The 20,866-nt window shown below is 46.9% G+C and overlaps 1 protein-coding gene across 2 annotated transcripts in view; it reads left to right on the forward strand.

The window, feature by feature from the left end:
• The window catches only part of SLC30A7 (solute carrier family 30 member 7), a 228,986-nt gene that overhangs the window by 65,409 nt on the left and 142,711 nt on the right, over nucleotides 1-20,866 (forward strand). The gene's annotated exons all lie outside the window — the stretch shown is intronic.

The following is a 20,866-nucleotide window of genomic DNA, read 5'->3' on the forward strand; positions in this document are numbered from 1 at the left end:
AAATTTAATGAACTCAATGCAGTTGTATTTAAATGATATACGAAAAAAACTAACTGTGATTGCAGCTGAATAAAGCATACTGTGTTTAACCTCTCACAGTAGCCGAACCTTTGAAATAAAACAGTGAAAAGTTGCCTATTTTAAGGCTATGATAGGGTTGGTGTGCAAGACTTCACCAGGGTAGAGCACAAGGCATTCAATACTAACAACATTTTCGTGACTAATTCTTCTCTCGATTACCATTTACCCTTTTGATTCACGTTTTGTTTTAGAATATCGCTTTGTTAATTCTGCCTTGGTGTATCATTGAATGATCAAAGTCAGAGATAATCTGGCTTTAGTGATGAATAAGCCAAGGCTAAATTTGTTTTCAGTCAATAATTTCACCATCCTGCGCTGAGTGGGAATTTCTTTTTTCAATAGTGTTCAAGGCACATTATTGTATAATCTCTGGTCAAAATTGGGTCATAGGTAAGTTTCTGCCAGTGTTGTCCTTGCTAGAGCTGTCTTGTAAGAGGGGTTCTTAGAGCTGCATCCCCAGGAATGAGTAGGGATGTGAGTTTTGATAGGCACATGGGATCAGAGGGACAATTAGATTAGCCTGTTGAGAGTGATTAAGTCATATGATAGAAAAAGCTGGGGGTAAATCCAAGGAACTGATTACAGAGTTGTTGAATTAGTTCTTGTTGAACCAGCAAGGAATGCATTGTAGTTGGAAAAGTCAGAGCACCGGACAAGTTAATCAGTAGAAGTAAAAATAGTTCACAGTTTCTAGAGAATATAACAAGTTAAGTGTTCTGAATGAGAACTTATGCATGCGCGTGGTTGCAACTAATTATGGTTCAACTGACTGTGTTTCTGTTAAGTAGCTGTGGTGCTTTTTACGTTTCGACCTGGCGAAAAGCTGCGCCGCGCAACTTTTCGGCACAGGTCGAAATCTTTTCTTAGAGTATTGTGGCTTGGGCACCGCCTCACTCTCCCATTGGCTACCTCCAAAAATGGAGGCTAGCCATTGGAAGTGAGATCTGCCTGTCATCGTTCGAGGCGATTCGTGGGCGTTTCGCCGATGTTTTTCTCATCCTGCCTCTTTTCTGACGTCATGTGGCTGTGGGCGTGTATTTTATTTATTTTTGTCCCGTGATGTTTTCGTCATTTTAAAAGTGCCTTTAACCTGAGTGGTTGGCGAGAGCGCACTTTTAAAATGTGTCCGTAAGCGTGCCTGCGCTCTGTGCCCAGTTAGCGTTCGTGTGTTGTTTTTGTGTGCCTGCCTCAGAGCGTGTTTGCGCGCCCTGTATTTCCAATGCATTCTACGCGCGTGCGCTCGCGTGTTTTAAGTATGCATTGTAAACAATGGTTGTGTTGTTGCCAATGCCTTTCACATTTCCAAGCGCCGAGCACACTACACCACTTTAATGCATCCTTTCTCATTGATAAATACAAAACACTGGGGCACATCCCGCAGCATTTGAACCCAATGTCTAATACATAGGAATGAATGGTCTGTGCATGTCCTTTTACATATTGTTTAACGAAGAGAAGTGACACGCACCTAAAAAAGTCAGGGTTGTAGCAAAACCAACTTATATAAAATTCAGTAATAGGCTGCTAAGTTCCAATGTGTTGACAACAACACGTACTATTTGCGCTGGTCTCCATACAAAAAACATAATATTTAGAAACAAATGTAATTTATTGTTGTATGATCAGAACGAAACATAAACAGCTCATCTGGAGCTTCTGTAAAAGAGGAAATGTTAATATTCCTAGATTCAGACTGGTAAAACAGGCTGGAATCAGTGTGCATGTTACAGGCTTTCAGGCGCATTAGACTCGGGCGCTTTTCGTTTCCCGGGACCATTCGGGGTCACATTTTTGGCTCGCAGGAATCCGGGCTATTTTCATCGCCGTGTGTAGGAAGGATGTTAGTTCTCGAAGTCCAACACGGATGCGTAGGAGGGCCCTGCTTTGAACACAAAGGAATGAACCATATCTATGTTGTGAACACCCCTCCTCGCTCATTTCAAAACTGTGTGCCGCTGTAGAAGGCAGCCATGCCGGCTCCGGGCCACGCACTGTGCGTGAACGCATCAAATATCTAGCTGTGGAGGCTTCCCACTGAGCCTCTTGCTAGAAAATCGGGTCCCATCGTCTTTTTGCTGCTACAACCCGTTCTCCAGGGATTGTGCATGAGTTTGTGAAGCGTAATCAAAAATAAACGATAATCAGTTACTTGATAGACTCAAACTAATGTTTTATTCAAAGGCAGGGTGGAAAAATGAAATTAAATGACATGAAGTGAAATTTAACAAATGTGAACTTCTGACTGCAGTTAGTGATATTACGCGAACCTTTGGCTGATCAGCGATGCAGAGATAATATTGTGCACTGTACGTCTAGGGTCTTGCGAGACATTAAGCTATTGGCATTGTAAATGACAATGCCATTTATTAATCGGTTTTCAAAACCAACACATAAATAAAAAAATTGTCATTTACAATGCCAATAGCTCTAACTTTTACAAAGGCGAAACCGTTGCATTGTAAATGCTTGTTTTAATTAGTTCACATTGAGGAAGTGAAAGAGTTTGAAATGGGTAGTCAGCCCTCATTGATTTATTGAAGAAAATAAATCTGAGGGTAAGGTCCTGAGTTTCCATTTACACATTGTTGGAGATGTTACCTGTTGATAAACTGTATACAATACTGTAGAAATTGGAAATGATGGATTTTCAGGGTGACCTTTTAAAAGTATTTTGGTATAGACCAGTTCTATGGGTACTTTATAGGATGATTAGGCCACCCTTTAAAGAAACCCGCTCATGTCAGTGGAAATGGTTGGTCCTTTTCCTGTTTTCGGTTTGATACCTGTTGCAAGATGTAAGTCTCACGGACTGTTGCGCCAAGTTTCCAATGTTGAAAGCAAGATGCTCTAGGCTTACCCTAGTGAAAGAAACCGGCTGACAGTGTCCTAGAGCTCTCGGATTTGCAAGTTCTTCAAAAGAGATAAATATTGAGTCATGTGTATGTGCAGTGCCTGTTAAAGTACCTGTAGGGGATGTGACTCCAAGTTTGCAGAGCAAGCTATGACTGTGGCTTCGCAGCTGATTCTGTGGCTTGATGGCATGTCAGCAAGAAGTTAGAAGCCTGATGATGAGATATTGAGGGCTGGAGATGTGGTCTGGAGACCCTTGGGTGATTGATATTATGGTTATAAAATGGTTCTTGTACTTCTTAGTCAACCATATTCATCTGATGAAACTAGCAACTTTACTCCTCTGTTATTTGGACTCTACCATACCTGTGACTGGTGTTCAAATCTCTTGTTTCTAGTCTTGGCTTTGCCTTGACTGTGAGAGCTGCCTGGAGAGGTTCACTGCCGCACACGCAACCACTATTTCTCCTCGATCTGGCTTAATTCATGTCTCTCTTTAACGTAGCAGCTGTAGGCTCAGGTGGTCCAAGTTTGTGGTTTAACCCCAGACACTCCATCGATTCTAATCTTCTTACCCATATCCGTTCCTATGATGAGGCACATTCACAGGGTCACAGCACCTCTTACATACGTTTCGCATAATGCAGTAATAGTACTGAAACACTTTGTTTATTTAAACCATGGTCTATAAACACTGCAAGAATCACAATAAAAAACAATCAATGCATTAAAAATTCCTTACAATAAAATTCATAATAAAGGTACATAATCCAAATTCCTACCCCACTAGCAGCAAATATTACATATCAACTCCGTTCAATTAAATATATCTTTGTCTAAAATGTTTTGCCTAAGCTAGATGGGGAAAACTAAAAGAGAAGGAGGGATAAAGTTGCTAAACCCCCTTCAAACTGTCCCTCAGGAAGGTTTTTATGCTTTTCATATAGTTCCCCAAAGCAATGGCTATATCAAGATTTGTAATTTTTAATAGTATATCTATAGCTTGGGCTCTTGAGCTTATTCCATATATGCAGAATATAATTTTTAGTTCTGAGGCCACATTTACAAATTCCATCAACATATGACATTTCAGCCTTAGTTTTCCCCTCCATTAGCCACGGGTTAATTCCGATTCATACTCTTAGTAGTTCACACCTAAACGCATTGTTTGGCAAGGTGTCCAGGTACGGATACCATGATTCTTTTACCCAAGAATGTCTTCTCTCTTTCACCGATTTTTTTCAAGCTCAGGTATACCAAGTCATTTTTCCTAGACTGTTCCTGACCTTGGGATCTAAGTGAGGCCTTGGTAAATTCTTTCTCCATTGTGTGTTGATTTAAACTCACATTTAACGTCTTCGCTATGGTTAAGATCTTCTTTTTTACCTCTCTTGCCCACTTTAAGCTACTGCTTCGTATCTCCTCCCTACACCATTGTGAGACCTTCTTCACACCCCAGGGGTCCTGGCGTTTCCAAAATCTTAGCAATGACATTTGGGTCTGCATGTTCCAAGCTGTTGTTCCTGTCTCCATTCTTACAACCTGGATCATAGCAGACCTTGGTGAAGACAATAAGGTTTTTAGGATCTTCCCTTCTTCCTGATCCCATCTACATTTGCCACTTAGGTACAGGACTTCTGCCCCGTACAAAATCTGAGGAGGTATCATGGCATCATATGCTTTTAGCATGGGTCTATGGGACATTTCTCCAAATTCCTTATTAAACTTTTTCAGCCCACAAATTGAAGAAAAAGCTTTTGCTTTTTCCGCTTCCATGTGGGTACACCATTTAAGGGCACTGTCAAACCAGAGGCCTAAATATTTATATTCTTTTACAATCTCCAGTTTTATATGCCCTAAAAACCACATTTTTTTTCTCTTTTTCTAAAGCATAAAATCTTCGTTTTGTCCATATTTACAACTAAAAACTTTTTCTCACAGTAATCTATAAAAACATTTAATTTCCTTTGTAGCCCAAGCTCCGTTTGATCGAGTATCACAAGGTCATCTGCGTATAAAAGACATGCCACTTTATTTCCGCTCATTCTAGGACTTGCACTTCTTTCCACTTCTAAAACTTTGGGTAGGTCGGCCAAGAATAAAGCAAATATTAGAGGAGCCAAAACGCAGCCTTGTCTCAGCCCGTTCCCTACCACTATTTTGTGTGTTAATGCCCCTTGTGTATCTTTAATTACCTGGGCCCAGTTTCCTGTATGTAGTTCCTTTAAGATAACCAGTAGGTCCTCCGGTATACCATACTCTCTCAGGCATTCCCAAAGACACTTGCGGTCCACTGATTCAAATGCCGCCCGGAAATCAACAAAACAGCAATACAATTTCCCATTCTGCTCTAATGACTTCCGAGCAAGTGCCCAAAGGGCAAAGCAGTGGTCTATGATGGAATGACCTTCTTTAAATCCCCCCTGTTCTGCCGGTATAATCGAGTACTGTTCCACTCAAGCTTTGAGCCTTCCTTGTATTATTTTCGCAAAGATCTTTTCACCAATATCTAACAGATTTAATAATCTGTAATTCTTTGGTGTATGCAAATCGCCTTTCTTATGCACCGCTCTGATTATTGCTCCTTTCCAATTGTTGGGGATCTTCCCAGATTCTAAGATTACTTGAAACATTAATGAGAAGAATTCTGCCCACCAATTCAGTTGTGATTTTATTATCAGAGCTGGGAGATTGTCTGGTCCTGCTGCTCTTGTTAGATTTAAGGTTTTTATTGTAAGTTTTACATTTGAGGGTAAAAAATCTGCTTTGAGCTCTTCAACTAGCCCGCCCCACTCCTGAGGCTCCCCAGCAGCCAATTCTCTTCCCGGGCTATACAATTTCAGCAGGTATTCCACCCACGCCGCTTCTTCCACCACACAATTCATTGAAGCGGGTGGGGGTTCTGCTGCTGATTGTACCAGCTTCCAAAACTGGCATAAATTCTTTGTTTCAATTGTCTCCAGTAGTTTTGCCCAGCACGAATCTTTATAACACCTTTTTGCACTCCTTATTAACATAATATATTCTTTTTTTAAATGTGCAAGCTTATCTGCCCTTTCCTGATCATATTTTACCCTTAACATACGCGCTTCTGTCATTAGCTTCTTCTTCTTTTTTAGGCAATCCTCAGTGAACCGCTTTCCATGACTCTTTGTTACATTTTGGTGCCTCTTTACGTTTTTTTGTATCCTTTTTAAGTTCTACTCGGAGGCTTTGAACCACTTGTTCTAATTTGTCCACATACCAGTCTAGCCCCTGCCCGCTCTGATTTCCAAGATCGAGGTTCTGTTGTAATCTTTCTAGCCTTCCTATATATTCATCTGTTAGCCTCGTTGTAATACGCCTTGGGTATCCCATCTCTTGATCAATAACTTTATCACAGGGCTTCAGATGGATCCCCAAGAGCTCTAACTCCAAGGGATTATAATCGCTTCCTTCTCTTTGATAAGTTCTAAAATCCTTAGCTAAGGCAAAATTCCAAAGTGACATAAAGACGTAGTCTATTGGACAATTTTGTGTGCCTGGTTTAAATGTTTTCATCGCTGGGCTGTCAAGGGGTGACCTTCCATTTAAACAAAAGAGGCTTTTAGTCCCCAAATAAGTTCCCAGGTTTATATCCCGAGTTGTAGTTTCACAATTGGGGAAGGTTGCTTGGTTTACATTATAAGCCTCCAATATGTCTGAGAACCAGCCATCAGATTTCTTTGGGTTTAGTTTATGATTAAAATCCCCCATCAATAATATTAAATCCGTGCCATACGTTTCCCCAATTAAATCAATGTCTTCTTTAAAATTGCTCATTTCAGCAACATATTCCTCCTGGGTTCCCCATTGCATATATACATTTAAAAGCATTAGAGCTGTGTACTTTTTGTCAGTGGCTGCTAAAAATATCCTACAAGCGAGCAGCCACTTACATTTTACTCTAAGTTGGGTTGCATTCTTTACTATTCTTATTGAAATCAATGTCATAATTCCTCCCCCTGGGCGTCCAAATCTTAGTTTTTTGCTGGGTGGTGGAATTGACGGAAGCCGTCGAATATTGGGGTCTTGCCGCATAGCCAAGTTTCCTGGATGCAAATGATCTCAGAGCTTTTTTATGTTTAAAGTATTTTATTCAGCATGACACACCAAGACAAATACACACTATTATGGAGCAACCTATTTCGGCCAGAGAACCCCAACCTTTGCAAAGGGCTATTAGGCGCAGTCCATATATGGTAGTCCAGCACAGCAATAGAGAGAGTGCATTGTCCCAGTATGACACGACATTTCCAGTATTAACACCCCCCAAACCCCAACTTCCAACTTCCCCAGCCCAACTCCCCCCCACCCTCCCCTCCCGTCGTCCAGTGCACTAGCCACATCCATTGCGCACATCAAGGCCACAATTCACGGGGAAAGTGAAGCTCGTACCAATTCACCGGTCAGGTGTTGCCGGGTTCGTAAGCCGCAGGAGGCGGAGATATCTGGGACAAGTAAGTTCTCTGAACTCCGTGAGCAATAAGGAATGAAATGGTTGCCAGAGTTCAGTAAATTGTGCTATGTCCCCAGCCACCGTGAGGGACAATTTTTCCATACCCAGCACATGCCACAATCTATGGAGCCAGCCTGTGATAGTGGGCGGTGTGATAGTGCGCCAGTGTATCAAAATGTTCTGGACCGCGGAGCCTAGGGCAATGGCTATTTGCCTACCTCTACTGGACCTGAGGGGATACATTAGGTCATTCGGGAGCCCTAACAGAGTATATGCAGGGAAGCGCGGGAGCTCAATGCCAAAATGAGTCTATTTCGTCCAGCACCTCCTTCCAATAGGCGTCCAAGAGAGGGCAGTCCCACAAGATGTGCGTGAGTGTGCCCCGGTGTCCGCACCCCCGCCAACATGTATCCTCCCTACTATTGTCAAATTCGTGGATCCGCTCGGGTGTGTAGTACCAATAGGTGGAGACCTTGGTCAGTGTGTCAGTGAGGCCCACGTGATACGCCGAGTGACGCGCCCTATAGGAAATATGTTCCCACTCCTTGGGACTTAATGTTCTCCCTAGCTCCCGCTCCCATCTTTCCCTCCCCGGGTTGTAGAAGTGTGTTGAGGGTTGTTGTAAGAACCTGTACAGATCCGTGATCAGTTTTGAGTCAGATGTACGTGTCATTAGCCACCTCTCACACGGTGAGAAGTGTCTGTCTGCTGTCTCTCTCACCTGCGGCTGAAGAGCCCAATGACTGCTTGCATATAGCGATGTCTCTCAGTCTCGGGGAGAGAGAATTCTTGACGGAACTGCGTAAAGGGGACGACCCCCTCAGGGCCATACATATGACACAGAGCTCTACACCCCGCCTGCCTCCAATGCGTAAAAGCCCCTTTCTCCATGCCCGGGGTAAAGTCCGGATTGTCCACTAACGGTGAGAGCGGCGACGGAAACGAGGTGAGGTCATACTTAAGGCAAGTAATGTCCCAGACCCGCAAAGGCACCCTAGTGATAAAAGAGGCGTATAGATTCTTAGGTCGGTGAGACCGGCGCAAGAACGGTATCTCCTGCAGGGGTCTGCCCGCTACCGCCTGGTCCTGGAAAAGCCAATGCTTATCCGACTCCCATCTGCACCATTCTACTAAATACCGCAGTTGCGCTGCCTGAAAATATTTACGGAAGTCGGGAATGCCCAGACCTCCTGCCTCAGGAGATAAAAGTGAGAGGGCTCTGCGCATCCTGGGTTTTTTCCCTTGCCAAATGAAGCGCGCCACCTCTGATTGCAGCTGCGGAATCCACCCGGCCGGTGGCTGGAGCGGCAAAGCCCTGAACAAGTAAAGAGCCTGCGGTAAAATCGTCATTTTAATGGCAGCAATCCTACCTAACCAAGAGAGGATGCCGCGGTTCCATCGACCCAATTCCTCCCTAATCTTTGCCCCCAGAGCCGAATAATTAGCCGAAACCATAGCCGGTAACGTGGGCGCTATCCTGATCCCCAGGTAGGGTATCGCCTCTGACGACCAAAGCATGGGGAACCTATTCTGCAGGTACGTCCGAGTTGCCGGTTCTAAGGAGATATCCAAGGCTACCGACTTCCCCACGTTCATCTTAAAGCCGGAGACTACACCGAAGGAGGCCAGCTCCTCCACGCAGGCCGGCAAGGCCGTCCGGGGTGTAGCTAACGTGAAAATGACATCGTCCGCATAGAGGCTGATAGCATGCGTAAAGCCACCCATCCGTATTCCCGCTGCAGCCGGGTTGTCTCGAACCCGTTGTGCAAACGGCTCCATGTATAAAGCAAAGAGCAAGGGCGATAGTGGGCAACCTTGCCTAGTGCCCCTCTCGATGTTGAAGGCCGGAGAAGTGTATCCATTCACGCGGACCACAGCCGTCGGTTCTTTGTAGCAGTTGAGGACCATGGAGCGGAACCTTTCCCCTATGCCCGCCTTCACCAGTACCTGTTCCAGGAAAGGCCAGTGCACTCGGTCGAACGCCTTCTCCGCGTCCACTGCCAGCATCATTCTCTCCACCAGAATCCGAGAGGCCTTCTCCAGCAGGTGGACCACCCGTTTTCTATTATCGACCGTCTGCCTCCCTGGGACAAAGCCCGCCTGATCAGGGTCGATTAGACCGGGCAGGTGGGGCGCTAGTCGACTGGCCAAGATTCCTGTGTAGAGTTTTAAGTCCACGTTCAGAAGGGATATCGGTCTATAGGACCCACAGAATTTCGGGTCCTTCCCCGGCTTAGGGATGACCGTGATGGAGGCTCGCAGGAGATCAGCCGGGATGGCCCCGGGTTCCGCAAATGAGTTAAAAAGGCGAGCAAGGACAGGGGCTAGCGATGTGCAAAAAGTTTTATAAAAAAGCGCAGAATAGCCGTCCGGGCCCGGCGCTTTGCCGTGTTTAAGTCTGGCAATGGCCAACACCACCTCCTCTATTCCAATATCCCTATTGAGGTGCTCCGCCTGCTGGGGATCCAAGGACGGCAAGGTGACCGAATCCAAATAGGAGGTCGTGGTTGCCTCGTCCGGGGGGTCACTGGCGTAAAGGTTCTCATAAAACCCCCGGAACACGGCCGAGATACGAGCATCCTCCTTCTCCACCGTCCCTGCGGGGTCGGAAATCTCCTTGACGAGCTGGCTCTGACGGGTAACGCGGAGCCTATTGGCCAACAGCTTGCCACAACGGTCTCCCCCTGTATAAAAGGCATGTCGCAGCCGGAGAGCCGCGTACTCTGCCCGGTCCATATCCAGGGCTGCCAGAAGCTTCCTTGCTTCTTTGAGCTGTCGCCAATTCCTTGGCGCCCCCGTCCTGCGATGGATCAATTCAAGCTCACGAACCCTATCAGTAAGCTCGTCCCTCTTGGCCCTTCGCTCCTTGTTTTCAGCTGCGGAGATCGCCAAAAATCCCCCCCTGAGGACAGCCCTCAGAGCCGCCCACTGTGTGGCTCGGGTGGTGTCAGCGTTATCATTGTGGGCCATATAATCACAGAGCACCTCTTCAATGCGGTCTACCACCACCTTCCTATGTAGCAGAGTATCTCGGAGGCGCCATGTCCTTGGAGGATGAGTTGCGGGGGGCAGGCACAGCGAGGCCTCAACGGGGGCGTGGTCCGATGAAGATAAGACCCCCATGTCCGCCGACGAGACCAACGCCTGCACCGGAGATGTAACTAAAAGGTGATCAAGCCTCGCATAGGTCTTATGTGCGTGGGAATAATACGAGTAGTCCCTGTCTGCGGGGTGCATATGACGCCAAAGGTCCAGAAGATCTACCTCTGCAAGCCGTGCTTTACAGCAGGCCGAGAACTCCCCGACCTGCGGGGTGTGTGCGCCGATCTGTCCATGGCAGAGTCGAAGACCATATTAAAATCTCCGACGAGTATAATATGCCTGTCTGGCGAGGCAGTGATATCCTCCACCGCTAACTGCAGAAAACGTTTCTGTCTGTCATTGGGGCTATAGAGGGACCCGATCGTGAACGTAAGTCCCCCCACCCTGAACCTGTGTGCTAACAACCTGCCCTTCTGCTCAGTGAACTTATGGAGATGTTCCCCCCCTAAAGCGTCTGGCCACTAGAATCGCCACCCCTGCTGTCTTAGTAGTGCAGGAGGAGAAGAACTGGATTGGAAATTTATGGGAGCGCGGTCTATGCGTGTCCTGAGGCAGCAGGTGCGTTTCCTGAAGGAGGCATATGTCTGCATGAGTATTCTCCAGCAGGGAGAGCACCGCCCGCCGCTTGACGGGATTATTCAAACCCCGAACATTCAGGGTCATAACCTTAAAAGTGTAAGGAGGCATGATGGAGGGAGCGCGCGGACGCGTGGCCACTCTGTACGGAGGCCGCGGAAGGTGCGGCCACCCACCCCAGCGCCCGTGGCAAAAGGGCGAATAGGAAACAATATGCGGGTACGAAACTCCCCTCGTTAGGCAACCTGCTGTGTGTGGCTGACACCAGCGTGTCCGTGGGCTGCGCAGCGCATTGTGCAACCCATCCCATCTTCTCCGCATGCGCGCCATGTCCCCTTCTGGCCCAAACAAGGTAAAGAAAGACAACTAAACCAACAAATACCTGCGTGGTGCACTGGACGACCCCTTCTCCCGTACCCAACTCCCGGATCCCACCCTGAAACTCCCACACCCCAACTAGACTCCCCCCACACCCCCCAACCCCCCCCCCCCCCCTTCGCCCTTCAAACTGTTCCAGAGGAACCATTGTCCGGTCCGTAACGGACAAGTCTATGGAAAGTCACAAGTGGACGTCCAGCCACTACGCAACCCCCCGCCCCCCCCCCCATCCTTCAGCCCCCAAACCTGCAGTTCCAGTAAAGCGATGTCGATCTCCCCCCGGAGCTCTTCTTAGGCAGTCAGCGCCACGTCACCAGTCGCCGTATCTCTCGCCACTCCTCTCACTGCGCTGTCCATTCCCGCCCGTATAGTAGGCGAGTCTGGTCTTGCCGAGGAAGCCGAATGTCGGCGGCCCGGGACTGTTTGCCAGCCATCCCTGGTGACACGTCTACGGCGTGGGATGGGTGCGTCCTCATCAGTCGCGGTGATGCCCAATACTGCGCAGACGTCTTGAAGGGAGCGTAGCTGATGCAATGTACCATTCCATCGGAAGACGAGGCGGAACGGGTGGCCCCAAGAATACTGAGTGTCATGCTCTCGTCGCAATTTTAAAGGACTTGCGTTTCTGCAGTGTGACCACCGAAAGATCTTGGAAGAGGGCCACGCGATGACCTCTGAACTCCAGAGAAGGCTTGGTTCAGGCCACCCGAAGGATCCTTTCTTTTAAGGGGTAGTCCGGCAAGTAGGCCAAGAGATCGGGAGGGGGCGCCGGAGGTCTGCGCCGCAGGCCCACTCTATGCGCCCTGTCTATTCTGACGAGAAATTCGGTTGGCTCGTCTAATATGTCCTTGAACAGGTCTTGCAGGTAGCCCGCAGCGTCCTCCCCTTCTTCTCCGAGAGGCACACCCCGGACCCGAATGTTGTTCCTCCGGGAACGATTCTCAAGGTCCTCTGCATGTGATTGAAGATCGATATGTTGGTCCCGAAGCCGTATTACCTCTTGCTGAAGCTGCGTGATTTCTTCATCTCGGGCGCGGCCGGCTTCCTCCACGGAGGTCACCCTCTCACCCAGGCCATCGACCTCCCTCTGCACTTCTCGGACCTCCCCCGCCACTTCTTGCTTCAGAGTCTGAAAATCCTCTCGGAGGGAGCTAAAGAGTGATTCAAGAAAGGATCTGGTGACTGGCGGCTCCCCTCCACTCGCCCCCTGGGAACTGCTCGCTTGTCCTGGGGAGTGCTGTCCTCGATCTTGCCGCGCAGTGCCCCTGTTCAGCATATCCGGAAGGGTACGATCGCCCTTCTTAGCTCCCTTATTGCCGGCCATGCTGAGCAATATACTGGGTTCCTCAGTTGCCACCAGAGGCACCAGTGGTCACCGCTCTCCCGGGCCACCAGCCAGCTGGCCTGCTCCGATCTCTTGAGTCCCCTGTGCTCTTATGCCGTCGACTGCAGTCCGTACCCTCCCAGTCCGGCCATACCCTGGGAGTTGTGTCCTACCTGCAGGTCCCGTTCCAACCGCGGGCAATGGAGGCAAGGCGCTCCACACAGAGCAATGCACCACTTATTCACCACTCCGCACCACCACTGAACTCGCCGATTACCGCTGGGGCCCCGCTATTGCCGTCTACAACCACCCGACCCGGGCAGGGGTAGGACCCCGCGTTCCCGGGGCAGTCGTGTCCTGAGGTCAAGCCGGGCCCGCCGCCGTCTCTCCGTATTACTGCGCCACAAATGGACCCGGGGGACACCCGCCGGACCGGACCAGTAGGCGCCCAGTCCCTCCCAGGCAGTGTTGAGGGAGGGCCGGATGGGGTCGCTTTCACCTCAGCCTTCGAGGCCTGCCAACCACCGGTAACTCAGGGCCAGTAGGCCGTAGCTGCGGCGTCGCGTAGATTCCCCTGTTGGTAGGCAACACGGTCCCCCGCCGGCTGGCCGGATTCCCCTCCTCGCAGCCCAGGCCCCGTCCGGGCAGGGGGATGGAGCCTCAATCTCCCCCTTTGGCCACCAGCAGCCTCCGTCGGGCAAGTGCGTCTCCCCGCCCCTCTGGCCTCACAGGCACCCACCGAGCGGGCCGCTCGGCTCCGGTGCGTCCGTCCCTGGGGCGAGGGCCGTCGCCGAGCCAATCTCCTCCTCGGGCCCACCTAGCCTCCAGGCCAGTCCCAAGCAGCTTACTTCAATGTGTGACCCCAGTTCACGGGGGGACCAGCGCCGACTCGCCGCCTGGGTGACCCGTGTCCGGATCGCTTCAGGCCTTCCTGGGGGTGGAGCCGGGGCCCCGCGTGATCCTTCCGCCCCAACGGCCGCTCTGGATGCGGTCAGCCTCGAGAGGTTCCCCCCGCTTCGACAGGGGCGCTCGCCACAACCGGGCCGCCGGACCGATCCGCCGCCACACCTCCTGCGGGTCCAAGCAGGTCGGGGCCTCTCCTAGCGCTACCTGGGTCCGCCTCGCGGCCGCGACCCGGCCTCACGCTGCCCCCGGGCCCGGCCCGTACCTTCAGCCCTCCGTGCTTCCGTCACAGGGAAGCAGCCTGTCGGACCTCCCGGGGGCACCAGCTAGACCCGGCAGAAGTCCCCCACAGTTCCGGGCGAGCTCCACGGCCGCAGGACAGCTCCCCGGGCTCGGCCAACGTCGCAGGGCGGATCCGACTCCACCCCCGGCCGGACCCGAAGGCCCTCTCCGTTCCCGGCACAATGACCGGAGCTCGCCAATCGTGTCCCCTGGCGTCTTCTTTTCTCAGGACCAGGACACCGGGATCCCCTCGCCCTCCGCTGCCGCTGGATAGCAGCGTGGGGGGAGATCAGCGGTATTTCAGCAGCCTAGGGGCCCAGGCTTGGAGGAGATCGCGGCAAGTGCGACCACTCACTCCGCCATCTTGGCCACGCCCCTCATCTCAGAGCTTTTTGCTAGCTCCTTTAGGTTTTCCAGTTTTGTTTGGTCTCCCAGACCATTTACATTCCAGGAAACAATCTTTAAGCCACGCGGCGTCCCCATTACCTATTCGACATCTTCTAAGTAACCCTCTTCTCCATACTCCTCGCTATACCTATTGGAAGGGCCTACTTGGCTAAAATCTTGGCTCCAATTTACCATTCTTTTTTCTGAGTTGTTAACATCTATTTTGAGGTTTACCATACTTACACCTACTTCTTTCGCTATTATCCTCACCTGTCTCTTACCTAGGCCGGCGTGGCACCTTAGAAAAACCTTTCCTTGTGTCTTTGTTCCTTCTACCTTTATTTATACAACTTCTTCGGGTATTAGCATTATCCCTTCCTTTAATATCTCTCTCTCCGCATGGTGACCTCCTTTCCTTCCTCATTCAGCTTAAATCCTAATTGCCGCAGATCTTTTGTTCCTATCCCCTTCAAATTTGGGCATTGGGCAAATGAGTGTAAAAGTTGTGCCCTATTTAGCGGCCCTCTCTTCCTCTGTTTCTTACCACCTTCACCTGTTTGAATTGGTACAAGGTATAGCCACTTGCTCTCCTCACCCTCTTTTCTTATCCCAGTTGGTACCATATATGGCTGTCTGGAATGCCTTCTGTTTCTTACTCTGGAGGACTACCTACTTGTGAGCTTACTCCATTACAGTCAATGTTGTTGGGGTTCTTGATCTTTAATTCCGGTAGATACAGTGCTTGGTTCTCCTGGCCCACTGGCTTGTTTTGGGGTGGCACCTTTTTCACCTGGTTCTTTATTGCCATCCTCGTTCCTATTTCTCTTTGAGTTTGACTTAGATGGATTTCCTGCTCCGGATTACTCGAGCTTACCTTTCTAACCCCACTTCTTTTTCCTCGTTTACCAGATCCCTTTTTCTATAACTTCCTTCCGGTTAGTCTCATTCGGTTATATAGCCCATTTCTAGAATTCTCTCTCCTTCTCATTACCCTCAATGGCCACCTCGAAATATAAACCGCCTGATTTGTCTTAGAGGGGTCAACCTTCGCTGCCTCTTCCCTACCTGATGCAGGGGACTGCGGGTCTGGTACTGGTCTTACCATTGCTGGCATTTGGTTTCTAATTCCTCCCAACTCCCCCTCAATCCTAAATAGATGCTTTTATTGTACTTTTAAAATTTCATTATTTGACAAAGTGACTTCTAAAAGCCCTAGAAGAGTTATCTGTAGAACTGTGAGAGAACCCTGTAGGCACAGGGTGGTTGAACCTGAGCACACCTATCTGCTATAATGAGCCAATGTAATCCAAAAATATTGTTCCAGAAAGTTTTATTCACTTTTTTCTTATTGAGGTAAATGAGTTCAAAATATAGCTCAAAAACTGTTTTTCAAATCATTGTCAAATGATGAACACATTTTCGTTCATAAGATGGAGCTTATCCAAAATATTTCCATTCAATGCGGTAACATCATATATACATGTCCTCACCCCAATGCATTTCGAGCCCGGAGGCTCTTCGTCAGGGGGTATAAGCTGAAAATCAAGTAAATAAGAGTAGAATCAGTATGTGAACCGGAAATGAGTGAAAACTAACAAACACAAGATTCGGTGATAAGCTACTAACATGCAGTGCTGTGAACTCATAAAAGGATGCATCGGGTAACGGTACACATGTTACACAAATGAATAAATCAGAGTAAGCTTCACGGGTGAAATCAAAAGTGTCTGAAAAATAGGTGAAATCGGTGAACCCTATTACCCTTGAAAGTTTAACTAACTGCGTAAGAAGGTAACGCAAACACCCGTCACCAAAAAGAATACAATTAGTAGAGGGAAATACCACGTGTGTCCTGCAAATTTAGCGCGATAACAAACTTGTTTTCAAATGTGCTTACCGAGGATTAGCATACAGAAAGATGAGTCTCCGCGAAAAAACCAGTAGTGAAGACGCCGGTATACGCGAGTGAAACTGATTAGAAAACCACGGTGGCGTTTAAGGAATTAGGAAGGTGGCAATGAAAAACGGACTAACACGGAGGTTTAAACAAATGAACATAAGCAAAAGACTAACGTAAACACACCAGAGGACGAAAAGATGTGTGTAACTAGAGACGAAGAGAATGAAAAGAACGTGTGTGAGAAATGTTGAGGGACATGAAAAAAATAGTGGGAAAAAGATAGTGGGAAAAAAATAAATAGTGGAAGAGAAAAAAAGTTGGAAGAAAAAGTGGTGGGAAGATGAAGTGGCATAGACGAGATAAATAGAAAAAGGAAAAACCAGAAATTAACTGGGATGCATCCTGAGTGCAATACATGTAAAAACATGCGCAAAAAAGTTGATCAACCAGCGAGATAGAAAACTTCAAACTGTTATACACAAAGTCATATAAAGCTGCTAAATTCCAGGCGTTCGTTGAGACCGTTGGGCACGGTCGTTTCCAATTTAAAGATCCAAAACAGTTCTCTTTGTAAAAGGTATTTTTTGGGGTCCATGCCCTCCGGTTTATTGACATTTTCAAGAATCAAAAAACGAATCTGGCTGTTCGTGTGATTTTGTTGGGTGAAATGGGCAGACACGCAAGATTTCACATTTTTATTCCTGATGTTACTTCTGTGTTCATTGAGGCGTGTTTTTATCTTGCGCTCTGTCTTTCCTACATATGGTAATCCACAAGGACACTTTAAAAGATATACCACGTTGGTGGAATCACAGGTGGCATTGGTTTTCAATGAGATCAGTTTGCCAGAACTAGGATGGTTAATGTTTGTCCCTGGGATAATGTTGTGGCAATTTTGACAATTATGGCATGGGATGGTTCCTTTGAATACTATGGGTTCATTCTTCTGTGGTTTGATGAATGATCGTAAATTTTTAGATCTTTGATATGCAAATATGGGCATGTCCTTGAAAATCTCGTTGAAGTCTGGTTCTAATTGTAGCATTTGCCAGTGAGTTTTAATGGATTTTTTGATCAGATAGCTTTTGGTGGAGAATTTGGAGACAAACACGTTAGGTTGTGTATCCACACTTGTTTTCTCTTTGGGTTGCAATAGTGTGGAACGAACAATGGAATTAACGCGTTGGTAAGCGTTGTTGATAATCCTTTGAGGGTACCCTCTTTTGGTGAATTTTTTCATGATGTTAGTACTGTCCCGTACAAATGATTCATCGGTGGAAGCTATTCTTTTTGCTCTGAGGAGTTGAGAATATGGTAAATGAATTTTGAGACTGGATTGATGGAAGCTGGAATAGTGTAAATAATTGTTGCGGTCGGTTGATTTGATGTGCATGGATGTTTCAAGTTTGTGATCTATCTTGGTGATGTTAACATCCAGGAAAGTGATATTGGAACTGTTGTATTGGTGGGTGAATTGAATTCTTTCATCAATGTTGTTCAAATCGGTAATGGCAAATGTGAGTTGTTCTTCTGTACCTGTCCAAATTAGAAAGATATCGTCAATGTAACGATGGTAAGTTTGCAGGTGATTCTTCCAATGTGGTACTGAAAGGATGTGTTCATTTTCAAAGTCCTGCATGAACAGGTTAGCATATGCCGGAGCAGCACAGTTGCCCATGGCTACTCCGGATAGTTGACTGTAAAATTTGTTGTTGTATCTAAAATAGCTATGCATTAAGGTGAATTCAATGAGTTCCATTAGAAAAATTTGCAAGGTTTGTGGTTTGTCAGTTTTCAACAATGCCGCTTCTGCTGCCTGTATTCCTAGATTGTGGGGAATGGAAGTGTAAAGAGAGTTTACATCAATCGTGCACAACAGGATGGATGTTTGAGGATCAATGGTGACTTGACTGAGTTTGGCTAGGAAATCTGTGGTGTCTTGTAAAAAACTGGTCATGGATTTGACTGATGGTTGTAAATGACGGTCAATATAGGTTCCAATTGGTTCATGGATTGAGTTTATGGTGCTAACAATTGGTCTGAATGGTGGTTTTGTCGGATGCTTGTGAATTTTGGGAATCATGTATAGATATGGAACACTGGGATGACTCTTGATGAGATAGTTGCGATCTCTGGTGGTAATGGTTCCTGAGGACACAGTTTTATCAACGATTGTCTGAAGAATAGCAGCGTACTCCTTAGTAGGGTCTGATGGAATTTCCATGTAGATGTTGGTCTCTGAAAGATGTTTTTGTACGCTGTCCAGGTAAAATTGACTGTCCATAATGACCAAGGATCCGCCTTTATCTGCAGGGCAGATTGTAATGTTATCATTGGTAGCTAATTGTTTTAAAGCCATTTTCTCTTGATTATTCAGATTTTGCTTGTGTCTTGTAGGCAATTTACATATTTTGTCTAGGTCTTTTTGTACCAAAGTTTCGAACAGGTCCAACGTTTTGTGGCTCACTGGAGCCATGAAGTTGCTTTTGGGACGTAAGTCCAAGGATGTATGTTCCTCTGTATTGGAGGGAGTAGGACAAATGTTAGAAAAAAAATGTCTTAACCGCAAATTTCGCATAAATTTAAACAGGCTGGTCTGAATTTCGAGGTCATTCAAGTTGTAGGTCGGGACAAACGATATCCCCTTCTGTAAAACTCTATTTTGAGTTGTTGAAATGGTCGTTCTTGAAATGTTTATGATTAGGTTCTGTGACTCCTCGTTGACTGTGCTATAGGACGTTGCTGCTCTGTTGTACTGCGTTCTCCGGGATCTCCGGTTGCATCTGTGCCTACCCCTAAAAAAGGCACCGGTCCAGTGCTTTGTGTAGTGATTTGACTAGTAGATGCCGCACTTTGTGGTTGAAGGGTCGCCGAGGCGCCTCCTTGTTGATGTGGGGTTTGACGAGGTGGAGGTCTTGGTTGCCGGAAACGGGTGGAGTCATCTGAGGAGGATGTGTCACCTTCTGTAGATTTGTTTTGTTGTGTTCTTTGTTGTCGTCTGGCTGCATATATCTCAGCCCAGTTGTACACCTCCCCCAGTTTATAATCTACGGTATCCCGTTTAAATTTGCGTAGTTTACGTTCATTGATTTCTTTTGTGTACTTTTCCAACTGGGTATTGATGTCTTCCAAGGTTTGTTTTAATTCTTCTCCAGTAAGTTTGGAACTCAGTTCCTCCTTAAGCTGAGTTACTTCAATGGTAAGATCTTCTAACATTTTTGAAAGTTCTTCAACAATCAGTAAAATCAGGTCGAGCGAACATTTATTTAAAATCCCATACCATCTTTCAGTAAATTTGCTGTTGTTCTTGCATAGCGTGGATTTTAAAGGAATGCGTAGTCCTCTTGGTATTCTTGATACCTTGTGATAGCGAATAAGCGTACTAGCATTTAGACGCTGGTTGATCTCCCTTTTTGCTGCGTAAAGTAATTGTCGAATATTAGACTGAATTGATCCGGTGCTAGAGCTCACACATTCCGGTTCCTGAATTAAAGTATATATCCGTTCCGTATCCTCTGTAGAAAATTCGAAAGTGTCAGCTTTGTTTGATGTCAAGTTTGCTATATCTGCATACGACATGATGCTTGACAAGTGGGTGCCAAAAAGCGGATTGGACAGAAGGGGATAACTGTAAAGAAGTGAAATTCCGCTGCACTCCTAGATAAACCAAGTGTTCTTTAGGGTATGTATGAAAGAAAGGTCCTTTAGGGTGCTCAGGATGATGCTCTTACTGTCCAGAAAGAGCAGAACGTAGACAATGTGAGAGAACCCTGTAGGCACAGGGTGGTTGAACCTGAGCACACCGATCTGCTATATTGAGACAATGTAATCCAAAAATATTGTTCCAGAAAGTTTTATTCACTTTTTTCTTTTTGAGGTAAATGAGTTCAAAATATAGCTCAAAAACTGTTTTTCAAATCATTGTCAAATGATGAACACATTTTCGTTCATAAGATGGAGCTTATCCAAAATATTTCCATTCAATGCGGTAACATCATATATACATGTCCTCACCCCAATGCATTTCGAGCCCGGAGGCTCTTCGTCAGGGGGTATAAGCTGAAAATCAAGTAAATAAGAGTAGAATCAGTATGTGAACCGGAAATGAGTGAAAACTAACAAACACAAGATTCGGTGATAAGCTACTAACATGCAGTGCTGTGAACTCATAAAAGGATGCATCGGGTAACGGTACACATGTTACACAAATGAATAAATCAGAGTAAGCTTCACGGGTGAAATCAAAAGTGTCTGAAAAATAGGTGAAATCGGTGAACCCTATTACCCTTGAAAGTTTAACTAACTGCGTAAGAAGGTAACGCAAACACCCGTCACCAAAAAGAATACAATTAGGGAAATACCCCGTGTGTCCTGCAAATTTAGCGCGATAACAAACTTGTTTTCAAATGTGCTTACCGAGGATTAGCATACAGAAAGACGAGTCTCCGCGAAAAAACCAGTAGTGAAGACGCCGGTATACGCGAGTGAAACTGATTAGAAAACCACGGTGGCGTTTAAGGAATTAGGAAGGTGGCAATGAAAAACGGACTAACACGGAGGTTTAAACAAATGAACATAAGCAAAAGACTAACGTAAACACACCAGA

This window comes from Lissotriton helveticus, chromosome 1_1 (assembly GCF_964261635.1).
Source record: "Lissotriton helveticus chromosome 1_1, aLisHel1.1, whole genome shotgun sequence".
NCBI lineage: Eukaryota > Metazoa > Chordata > Amphibia > Caudata > Salamandridae > Lissotriton > Lissotriton helveticus.